The following is a 12502-nucleotide window of genomic DNA, read 5'->3' on the forward strand; positions in this document are numbered from 1 at the left end:
GTATAAAATCGATAATGATTGAACGGCTCCTAGATGGATTAACCACTAGTATATAGAAATAACGTCTTCGGGATGTCTCAATGTTCCCTGACTATACATAATAAATATTCAGAATGAGTATGACGCTTCCACTAGCTCATACCTCGACTCTCGAATAAATATACTGCTCCTAGACATATTGCCTGCTAGTATAGAGACATCAATTAATTAATTCTAGTCGCAAAATTCATCAATTGAATTCCTAGAAAATATTCTACTTTCATCATAATATTTCATTACTTCAGTTCATGGTTTTTCCCGGCAGAATTCCATGGTTTATTAATAAATATTCAACGCACGGGCATCTGGGCCACCACCGAGTAATCCCCGAGAAAATGGTGTGAGTGTACTTAATAATAATGCACGAACGAGCACCCAATTGCATAAACGAGCATTCAAAAATATGGACGAACGAGGAAACATGTGCAAAATAGGAAAGGAAAATAATATAGAAAAATAAAAAAAGGCGCATTGTAGCCGGTCCGACGCCTCTCCCTTTTATTTTTACTTTATTTTATTATTTTCCCCATCTCTTGAAAACTCCCTTGTTTGAGAAAACCTCCTCGTTTGAGCAAAACTCCTGGTTTCTCCATATTTCTTCACACAAGGATGAAAAATAATAATATAAAATAAAAAAGAGCGTCATGGGATCAGGCCCACCGGCCGGACGGCCTTGTCTTGGATGTGGCCGGTCCCGCGCCTCCCTAGTTACTTATTTTATTATTATTTCTTCTCTCATTTCATGAAATTCCCTCGTTTGAGCAAAAACCTAAATTTTTTCCATGTTTCTCCATGCTCAAACTTCCAAAAAGCCAGATGGTCACATAACCGTCCGGGCTTCTCACTGAAAATATTAAAATATTATTATTTTAATATTCTTAAAATATTGATCGCGAGAGCAAAGTCCTATTTGCTCATTCAAGCAAATTGAGAGTTTCAGTCAAGATTAAGGCTGGGTTTGGTAATGCTTTTATTTTTCCAAAAGCACTTTCAAAACCTATATATGTCAATAATTTTTGAAATTGGTGTTTGGTAAAAAAAATCAAAGTGCTTTTTACCCAAAGCACTTCCCAAATTCCTCAATTTTCAAAAGATGGGGAGGAGGAGCTTTTAAAAGCTATAAAAGCATAAGCTTTGGTCCCACCAAAATTTAATGCTTGATTTATCTTTTTTGTCCCTATTTTATTTTGTAAATGACAAAAATTACCCTTAAATATATATACAATCAATTTTTTATTTCTTATATTTTATTCTTTAAATATTATTATATTTTATTTTCAAATTATTTTATGATACCATTTCATTTAATTTGTCAAAAATAAAATAAAAACAAATATTAAATAAATACTTGATTTTAGTTTGATTTTTTGTTTGAAAATTATATATATATATATATAATAAAAAATGGTTAAGTAAAATAATTTTTTTAGCAATTATAATAATAGTAGCAATTAGTAAATTTAATATTTAATATATTTATATTTAATAGTAATAAAAATAATTATTTTTATACTCAATAAAATTGAATAAATCTATTTTCAGAGATATGTATGTTTTTGTCATTTTCCACAACAACAATGCTTTAATCTGATATTCTACCAAACGCACTTTGATTGCTTTTTTATTCAGCTTTAACTTTAGTTAATATTTTATCAAAACGTCCAACTGCTTTTTTCTCACAGCACAGCACAACAACGCACATCAGAAAAGTGCTTTTATAAAAGTTGTAGCAATACCAAACTAAGCCTAAATTCTTCTAAAAATCCAAAAATATTACTCGAACGTTGTTGATACATGAAAATAACCAACCCTAAAATAGATAACCCCTTAACTTATTAAGGGTCCCATTAAAGATAGAGGGACTAGGGACTAGGCCTAACCCACAAAGTGGGGATAGTCCTAGCCCATGAAAAGGGATATTAAACTAGTTGGTCTTTAGCCCAAGAAAGAAAGAGAAACCCCTTAGGGTTTGCTAATAACTTGAAGAAGAGGGAAATGGCAGTTCAGTAGTATATTAATCTTATGGGCACTTATCCATAAGATGAGAGAGGAGAATTATTATAAAAGGGAAAGAAAACATGCTTAGAAGACACAATTAATCCACCATTATTTCTCATAATCCTCTTTGTACCTCGGGAGTACTTTCTATGATTAGGGCTAGTTCCTCCTTCCCACGTTTTACCCTATCAACATTGCGACCACAGTGGGAGGTTCTTAGCCTCTTTTCCAGCATGATACTCCCAAGTGCGATCCAGGAAGTACCAGCGGGCGGAGCACCCCCAAGATTGGATAATGTTTCTATAGAAGACGTGCATAGAGAAAGTCATGAAGAGATACGGATCCGGTCAGTGGTTACCACGCCTATTGTACAAGGAGCAGGAACATCTCAGGACGCGAGAACATCCCAGAAGAAAGGAGAAACTCTCAAAGGAAAGACCACAACCGAGACAAGCGAGCAAGAGATGTCCAAGATGCAAGAGGAGTTAGACGCATCTATCAAGAGGCAACAGGAACTATGTGGGCTCCTGAAGCGAGCAAGGGAGAAAAACATGACAACTTCCAGAGTGGTTAGCGCAAAGAACACTGTTCAGGGAATGACAGAAGACGCGATCGCAAAGTATCTGGAGACTAACTATCGAGTGACAAAACACGACGCCTATGATTCGCTAGAACCTCCGTACTTCATGGAAGTTGCCGACTACATATATCCTGAGGATTATACGTCGCCAAAATTTAAAACATACGGAGGAAAATGGAATGCACGAGAGCATGTGAGCCGCTTTATATCAACAATGAATGCCTATGCTCAGGATGAAAGCCTTTGTATGCAATAATTCCCAAAATCACTGACGGACAATGCCTTTACATGGTATGACAACTTAAAACCCGAAAGTGTCAGCTCATGGCCCGCCTTGGTGCAATTGTTCTTGAAGAAATTTTATTATGCTCAAAGAAGGGTTACAGCGATAGATTTGGGAAGGTGTACCCAATGGGTAGGAGAAGAGATTGGGAAATACATTACTCGTTTCCGAGATTTCACATTAGAGTGCCATGAGGATATCCCGGAAGAACTCTTAGTAGAAATCTTCATTAGAGGAATGGACGTTGTTTTCCGGCTAAATTTTACAAACTTCAAGTTTCAAACCTTTGTGGAAGTAAAAGAAGTCGCAGCCCGGATATCAGATTGTGCGGACGCTACGCACTCGGGAGGAGGCGGGGATATATGGTGGAAACACTCTATCAACACTGCATCCACACCTTCTTTTAATGATCAAAAAAATGAGAGAGGAAAGAGCGGATCTGCTTTGGTTCTTACCGTGGCCAGTCTGGAAGAAGAGGAGGAAGAACGGACGGAGGAAGATCTAATCCGCCACCACCCTTACCATGGAATAAACAACAGATAGTAGGACTCCTGGAACAGTGGGTGGCGAACAAAGAAGAGACTTTACCACCGGTATCTGCAGAACCCACTGTAGCGGACAAGACGCGTGAACGATATTGTCATTACCATAGAAGAGTACATCATCCAACCGTGGAGTGTTATTCCCTTCGGTATATCGTTCAAAGAAAGCAAGCTAGAGGCGAGTTGGAGATAAGGGACCAGAGCATTAACAATGATCCGCTTCCACAGCACCAAGTCATGATGATTTCACACGACCCTACCGATGAAGAAACTTGGAGGCCTTGGGAATATGCAGAAGAAGAAGCAGCATGTGAGGCTTCCGAGACAGCGGTTTTCCCGGATACAAATGGAGTCACCAGTAAGTTTGCTCAAACTATTTTGGCTCAACAATTCTTCGACTCTCTAGGTTTTAATGAAAACCAAATTCGTGAAGCATCCAAAGCCATACCGCAATTGCATCCGGGAAAACATACGATCTGATGCCTAAAAAGCTATCACTTTTACAGACGAAGATATATGCTACCCGGGAGAGCACATTCGACCCTTGTACCTAACAACCTTCATTAATAAACAACCCCTCAAGCGAGCTTTCATAGACGGCGGAGATTCACTTAATCTAATTTCATTATATACGGTGGAGTCTCTGGGAGTCTCACGAACAACACTTAAGATGTGTGCAACGACTGTGAGAGGATTAGGAGGACAAACTCAAACGGGTTGTTGGGATAATACACTTGATGATGAAGATCGAACCTATCAGAGCACTCACCCCCTTTTATTTTCTTGAGGACGACACCACATTCCACGTGCTTCTCGGAAGGGGATGACTCCTGAACCATAAAGTAGTAGCATATACATATCATCAGTGTGTTAAAACTAATATTGGAGGAAAGCAATTCCGGATTCCAGCTACGAGCAACCCATTCGGACCAGAATAGGCTTACATGGACGGTGCAATTTTCTACACACGGCCTGTCCTAAATCAAGAAGAACAACCGGAGCATCTAATACCACTCACAAAATGGGAAGAATTCCAACCATAAGAACAAGTGAAAGGAAAAGTTAAGTCAGTGTTCAGCCCGTCACGGATGGGACCTGCTACGGGAAACAAAAGAGCAATAATTGAGACTAAAAATATTCAGTTCAAACGATTCTCGCGGCTGGAGGGCGGACACGTTTACCTCTTATAACAATCAGCCGAGAAGTCTCTCAGCGCCAACATCATTGTGCTATGTCATCAGTAGATGAAGAAATGGCAGAGAAAACCCCAGTAGCGGAGGAATTACAAGCGGAAGTAGAGATTCTGATTTCAGAATATGAAGTAATGAAAAGGTTTCCCGAGGATAAGGTAAAAGTCGACCCGACACTTGATGGGTTAGAGAAAATAAACCTTGGATCAGAGGACAACCCCCGTTGCGTGCACATCAGTAAACACTTGCAAGAAGAAGAAAGGGAGCGGATGATTAAGTTGCTCCATGAATACCATGATGTGTTCGCATTTACTTATGATGAAATGCCTGGCTTGGATAGTAATTTAGTCGCTCATAACCTCGGTGTCTCTCCCGAGTACAAGCCAGTCAAACAACGAAGTCGCTTCCCGGAAAAAATAGAACTCGCCATCAAGGAAGAACTGGAGAAGATACTTAAAGCCAAATTTATCAAGCCAATCCAACACCCCGTGTGGTTAGCTAATATTGTATCGGTGGCTAAGAAGAACGGAAAGGTTCGGTGTTGCGTTAATTACCGAGATTTGAATCGAGCATGCCCCAAAGATGATTTTCCGGTACCAAACATAGATGTAATGGTAAATAATACATGCGAAAATGATATGTTTTCCTTTATGGTTTTCTACACACGGCCTGACCTAAATCAAGAAGAACAGCCGGAGCATCTGATACCACTACCAAAATGGGAAGAATTCCAACCAGAAGAACAAGTGAAATGAAAAGTTAAGTAAGTGTTCAGCCCGTCACGGATGGGACCTGCTACGGGAAGCAAAAGAGCAATAATTGAGACTAAAAATACTCAGTTCAAACGCTTCTCGCGGCTGGAGGGCGGACACGTTTACCGCTCATAACAATCATCCAGGAAGTCTCTCAGCGCCAACATCATTGTGCTATGTCATCTGTAGATGAAGAAATGGCAGAGACAACCCCAGTAGTGGAGGAATTACAAGCGGAAGTAGAGATTCTGATTTCAGAAGATGAAGTAATGAAATTTTTTCCCGGGGATAAGGTAAAAGTCGACCCGACACTTGATGGGTTAGAGAAAATAAACCTTGGCTCAGAGGACAACCCCCGTTGCGTGCGCATCAGTAAACACTTGCAAGAAGAAGAAAGGGAGCAGATGATTAAGTTGCTCCATGAATACCATGATGTGTTCGCATTTACTTATGATGAAATGCCTGGATTGGATAGTAATTTAGTCGCGCATAACCTCGGTGTCTCGCCCGAGTGCAAGCCAGTCAAACAACGAAGTCGCTTCCCGGAAAAAATAGAACTCGCCATCAAGGAAGAAGTGGAGAATCTACTTACATCCAAATTTATCAAGCCAATCCAACACCCCGTGTGGTTAGCTAATATTGTACCAGTGGCTAAGAAGAATGAAAAGGTTCGGTGCTGCGTTGATTACTGAGATTTGAATCGAGCATGCCCCAAATATGATTTTCCGGTACCAAACATAGATGCAATGGTAAATAATACATGCGGAAATGATATGTTTTCCTTTATGGATGGGTTCAGCGGATATAACCAAGTGAGGATGGCAGCGGAGGATGCTCATCAAACAACCTTCCAGACGGCATGCAGAAATTTTTACTATGTTGTGATGCCTTTCGGGCTGAAGAATGCAGGCGCGACCTATCAACGGGTGTAGATAGTGGATTTTCGAAAAAAGGTAGAATTGTAAAACTATACTCCAGATTCGGCAACCGGATGAGTATTGAGGCTCATGTATCTCATCAAAGCATGAAATCTCATGCCATAAAATCTCTGACTGAGAAGGTCGTCTCTTAGAGTACATGTAGATGTGTAGTCTCTCATCTGAGGCCACGACACATCTCATGAATACTGAGCAATTTCAGTAATTACTCCGGATCCGACAATCAGATGAGTATCGAGACTCATGTCTCTATGGATGAAAGCTCATGCCACCTCTGATGGAGAAAGTCTCTCAGGGAAGATGAAGATGTGTAGTCTCTCAGCTGAGGCCACGGTACATCTCATACTGTATAGAATCGAAAGATTGGGCGGCTCCTAGACAGCATGTCTGCTAGTTTAGAGCGACAACGTCTTCGGGATGTAACCAGGTTTTCCCCGACTATGCAAGAGGAATATGACACTCCAGCAAGTTCATATTGTTCAACCCTCAGATAATTAATGCTCCTAGACAGGAATCCCTTCTAGTATAGAGCCAACAATTAATTATCTTAAATCGTCTGAATATCCAGCAATATTCTACGAGCCATCGTCTAAATATCCAGCAATATTCTACGAGTCGTCAATTAATCGCCTGAATATCCAACAATACTCTACGATTCCTCGTTATATTTCGTTACTTCAATCTGTGGTTCTTCCCAGCAGAATTCCACAAGTTAGTAATAAATATTCAACGAAACAGGCATCTGAGCATCGAATAAGCCCTGACAAAAATTGTGCAAGTGTAATTAGCAGATAATGCACAGACCATCATTTTGAATGCACGAACGAGCATTTCAAAAATACGAACGAATGAGGAAACTATGCAAAATAGGAAGGGAAAATAATAATAATAAAATATTAAGCAAAAGCGCCAGGGGACTAGGCTCACCAGCCGGCCAGTCATGTCGTGACTAGTCCCGCACCCAATTTTATATTTTATCATATTTTTACTATTTTCACGATCTCATGAAAATCCTCTTGTTCGAGCAAATTTCCTTTATTTCAAAGAAATTATCTAAATCACATGATTTTATCAAAAATAATAAAATTAGGGAAAGGTGTCGTGGGACCGAGCACCAGCCGGCCATGTCTTGGCCGTGGCCTGTCCCACACCTCACGTCCCATTATTTTATTATTTCTTCTCAGATTATGAAAATCCCTTGATTTTATAAATTTTCCCTAAAATCATGAAAATTACCTAATTTCATGTATTTTTATCTAAATCACATGATTTTATCAAAAATAATAAAATTAGGGAAAGGTGTCGCGGGACCGCCGGCCGGCCGGTCATGCCTTGGCCGTGGCCGGTCCCACACCTCACGTCCCATTATCATTATTCCTTCTCAAATTATGAAAATTTCTTGATTTTGTGAATTTTCCCTAAAATCATGAAAATTACCTATTTTCATGTATTTTTATCTAAATCACATGATTTTATCAAAAATAATAAAATTAGGGAAAGGTGTTGCGGGATCGCCGGCCGGCCGGTCATGCCTTGGCCATGGCCAGTACCACACCTCCCGTCCCATTATTTTATTATTCCTTCTCAAATTATGAAAATTCCTTGATTTTATGAATTTTCCCTAAAATTACCTAATTTCATGTATTTTCTCTAAAATCATGGAAAATATTAAAAAATTAGGAAAACTTGTGGGACCGGGCTCTAGCCGGCCGGCCATGCCCTAACCGGTCCCACACGCCCATTATTTTATTATTATTTGGTGTTTTGTTTCCCGATTTCATGAAAACTCTCTGATTTCAACAAAATATCTTGATTTTCAACAAATCCCTTTGATTTTATGAAAATTATCTAAAATCATTAAAATCACATAAAATTGGGAAGAGTGCCTTGGGACCCGCGCCCATTGGCCGTCCGGCCATGCCACGGCCATTACCGGTCCCACACTCCCATTCCCTATTTTATATTTTAATTTATGTCTCTCATCTCATGGAAGTTCCCTAATTTCGCCAAACTCTCCAGTTTCATGGAATTTCCCTTATATCAGAGAAAAATACATAAAATCACATAATACTGGGAAAAGCATGTGGGACCGCGTGTCAGCCGGCCGTCCATGCCCTAGCCATGGCCGATCCCACACCTTGTAATTCCTTGTTTTATTTATTATTTTCATCATCTCATGTATTTTTGCCGGTTTCAGCAAAACCATGGATTTTGCATATTTTCTCCAAATATTGCTCAAACGTGCATCAGAAAATATCAAAATTCTCAGGACTGAAGCACGGACACTATGGTGACACGGGCACATCCCCTTGACCGACCAAGGGTGACCCTGAGGCTTGCAAACAGCTGGTCCCGCGTGCTTTAATGATTTTAACCTAATTTGCTCAGCTGCTCATATTAGGTTCAAACTCTTTCCAAACAATTGGAAGTTTGCTCAAATGACCATCTACTGGTCCCACGGCCATCAAGAGACGGTCCCATGACCTATTGGTCGGTCCCTCATATTTTCCATAAAACCAGGTTTTATGATTTGTCGCTCACACGAGCATTATTTCAGTAAATGATTAAACCAACATTTAATCATTCTTTCACCAACTGGTCCTCAAGAGACTTTGGTATTTTTGCTCATTCGAGCATCTGGGCGTTATATGGTGAACCCGTCATCCCATGTAGCCGGTCTATGTGATTTGCAATAAATCATTATCTCGGTAAAATTAGGGTTTTGAATCCAGAGCTCTGCAGAAACGTAATTCTGAGCAGATTCGAACACTCTGATAATTTTATGTTGATTCCATGATTAACATTCGTATTTATTTTGCTCGACCCAGCAGTCAGTAACTTAAATTAATATTTTACTTGGTCCAGATACCAACAATTCATTAAAAGAACGATATTTGTTCAAACTAGCAATATTTGCTCGAACTAGCAATATTCGCTCGAACCGGCAATATTTACTCAATTAGCAATATTTGCTCGGACTAGCAATATTTGCTCAAACCAGAGAATGTTTGTTCAACTATCAATATTCAACAATTTAGAAACACAGTTTTGCTCGTCTTAGGTTATGGTGATACCTCATCTCAGCAGACACGTTAAATTCATGAGTTTTGAAACATTTACTCACACATGTTCAACTCAGCGCTACATGGAATCATCGTCCCATAAAGTCAGCAACTGACTCCAAAATCACGAGATTTCCATCGTGTCACATGGGGGGATATTAACTAGGGTTTTGGTCTGGAGGTCTACGGCACGTGTGTTCACCCACGATGAGAATGTGATCAAGTCGTGCAATCAGTTGGAAGAGTCAGCAAAGTAGTGGGTGGAAAGTTAACCAAGTCTCCGCACAATGAGTAATTGGTTTTAACATGATTTCCCCATTTCCCATTCCCTGATTCCAGCAACTGTCACACTTCATGGGATCATGGTGTTTTCAACTACGACATTATAAAATGTCTCTGAATCCTGATTGAAAAGACAGAAGTTTTCGAACATTCGAACAACATTCGCCAAAACGAGCAATTTCTCATCAAAAGTTTATACAGACAATCTTTCGTCTACACGAACTCACAGAAATTACTCTTAATTGAGAAAAATTCAATCATTCAGAGCCTCCTCATGCTGAATTCACAACACACCTACAATCTCAGATCACCATTGATCTCACGCATTTCTCAGCTTCCCTCCTACAGATCAACCCATCCTCTCTTGTGACCGAATTGACTCTGGAACGGCCATTGTTCTTGGTTTAGGCCGGGGTCTTACAGATTGATCTCTTGAACTTAAATCACTCCCTTCTTGCAGTGCATCTGTGTGAGGTTCAATATTTCGCTCGGTTCAAGGAGTCTCCACACGGTCGACTCTTCAATTCCGTAAAAACCAGCAAATCGTTTTTCCCCACTCACAGATTGGCGACCACAGTGGGAGATTAATCTCTCGGTTGCAATCTCACGATTTCACAAGATGGCTGGTCTTAGGTCTGGGTTAGTTACAGGTTCCAACACAAACGACACTAGTACTAGCAACAACAACAATGACAATCAGAATATCCCGGAAACGATTCCGGCCTCCAACACTGACGGTGGTGACATTAATCCTCCTCACGCTGAAGGTCATCCCCTGTTCGGTCGACACCCTGAAGAAGTCATAGGAAATCCACCACCTACCATTGCTGATCTTATCAAAGTGCATGAGACTCTCGCAAAGAATCAGACGGATATGGCTGCTACAAAGAAGGAGTTGTGTAATTATCTCAAAACTCTTACTGATAAGATGACAGAGAAGACTCAAGAAAAGGGAAAAGAGAAGGAGAAATCCTCAGATGTTGCTGATCCTGAAGTAATCCCAATCCATACAGTGGATGATGGTGAAACTGGCAAAGATGCAGATTCATCAGCAAAGGAACCATCAAATTTCATTATTCGGGAAGACGTGGAGCGCCTTCTGGAGAACCGTGGAAAAGACAAGACATCACATGTCCATCGTCACCAACCTCCTTATCTTGCCTCTACGCAGAGGATTCCCCTTCCAAAAGGTTACATTTCTCCAACTTTCACTCTGTATGACGGAACTGGCAATGCTCGAGAACATGTCTCTCGTTTTCTCGAAGCCTTGGGAGAGCATGAACATAACCATGTTGTTCGTCTCAAAGAATTTTCAAAATCCTTGAAAGGAAGAGCATACACCTGGTACAACAACATCGCACTGGGGACTATCAACAATTGGGGAGAAATGATCAACACCTTCTACATGAATTACTTTTTTGTGTTAGAGAAAGTCACTCTCTCTGATCTTGGAAGAATGTTCCAGAGGGTCAGTGAGAATCCCAATGATTACGTGAAAAGATTCAGAGTCCAGGCCCTGGACTGTCATGACCCAAATGTCACAGACCAACAGATGGTAGATTTGTGTATCAACGGCATTCTCCCGGTCTACAGAGCTCTATTGGAGAATCTTCGATTCCAGACTTTCTCAGAACTTCATGAAGCCGCGAAGAGATCAACAACCACTGCACCTGCTCTGTTAGAAAGAGCAAAGTCCACAAAGACTGAGGAATCACGTGACACTCGAGGAACAAGACGCCTGATCAACAAGCAGTACAACCTGCAGTCCTCTACAAACGCTGTTGAAGAGCATGTTGCAGCTCCTCCAAAGACGCAAAATAAGGACAAACCAGAGACACAGGCTCTTGGCCAACACACGGATGCTCCTGATGATGCACCTGATTTTCCTCTCCCCATTGGAGAAGTGCTCGAACTATTAGACGCCTGGATCCAAGATGGTGCAATCAAATTGCCATACGTCAGGAGAGACCCAACCGAGGAAGACATGGAAAATCCTCGTTACTGCCGATTCCACAGGTTCGTCAATCACCCCACAAGTAACTGCAAAGTTTTGAAACACATATTCAGAGAAAAGGTTGAGTCAGGAGAACTTAACCTTGGAGCCGAAGGAGTACACAGAGATCCTCTTCCTGTCAGGACTTTCTCTATTTATGAAGCACCAGTCAAGGAAGTAGTTCAGTCATTGATAGAGCATGTTTGCGAATTGCTCTATCTATCAAAAGCACAAAGAGAAGACATGTTCACAGCATTGAACCACATAATGTCTGGGAAACGCCTACTGATTCCAGAAGTACCTCCTGAACCATCAGCCACCGAAAAAGAAATGTATGACCGGGGACTGCTCACCACCGTGCATATTAAAGGAAATGAATTCAAAAGAGCATTTGTTGATGTCGGCACCGCCGTCAACATCATCCCTTTGAAAAATCTCAGAGCTGCTGGCATTACTCGACAAGAGGCTACTCATGCTCCCATAAAAATCAGAGACCACGAAAGAATCTCCAGAGATGCATATGGCTTCATCATTCTCAAAGTCACGGAGAATTTGGTCTGCACTGAGACCAAGTTTTACATAATTCGAGAATATCCTGGATATGACATGATCCTTGGAAGAACTTGGATTCATGCTGGAAGGGTAACTTCAAAGCTTTCAACACACTCTATCGCCGACAAAGACTCTAAGTCAGAAGAAGAAGTAGAGGACGCCCCACCGTTTGAGCATCTGGAGGAAGTAAAAACTTTGATGGGACTTACGCAAGAACCTGGGGAAAATCCACATACCTTTGTCAAGAGGTTTCGAGCTCAGGCAAGTCTTATTCCTCTTCATGCTCCAATA

This window comes from Papaver somniferum, chromosome 5 (assembly GCF_003573695.1).
Source record: "Papaver somniferum cultivar HN1 chromosome 5, ASM357369v1, whole genome shotgun sequence".
In the NCBI taxonomy this organism is placed as follows: Eukaryota; Viridiplantae; Streptophyta; class Magnoliopsida; order Ranunculales; family Papaveraceae; genus Papaver; species Papaver somniferum.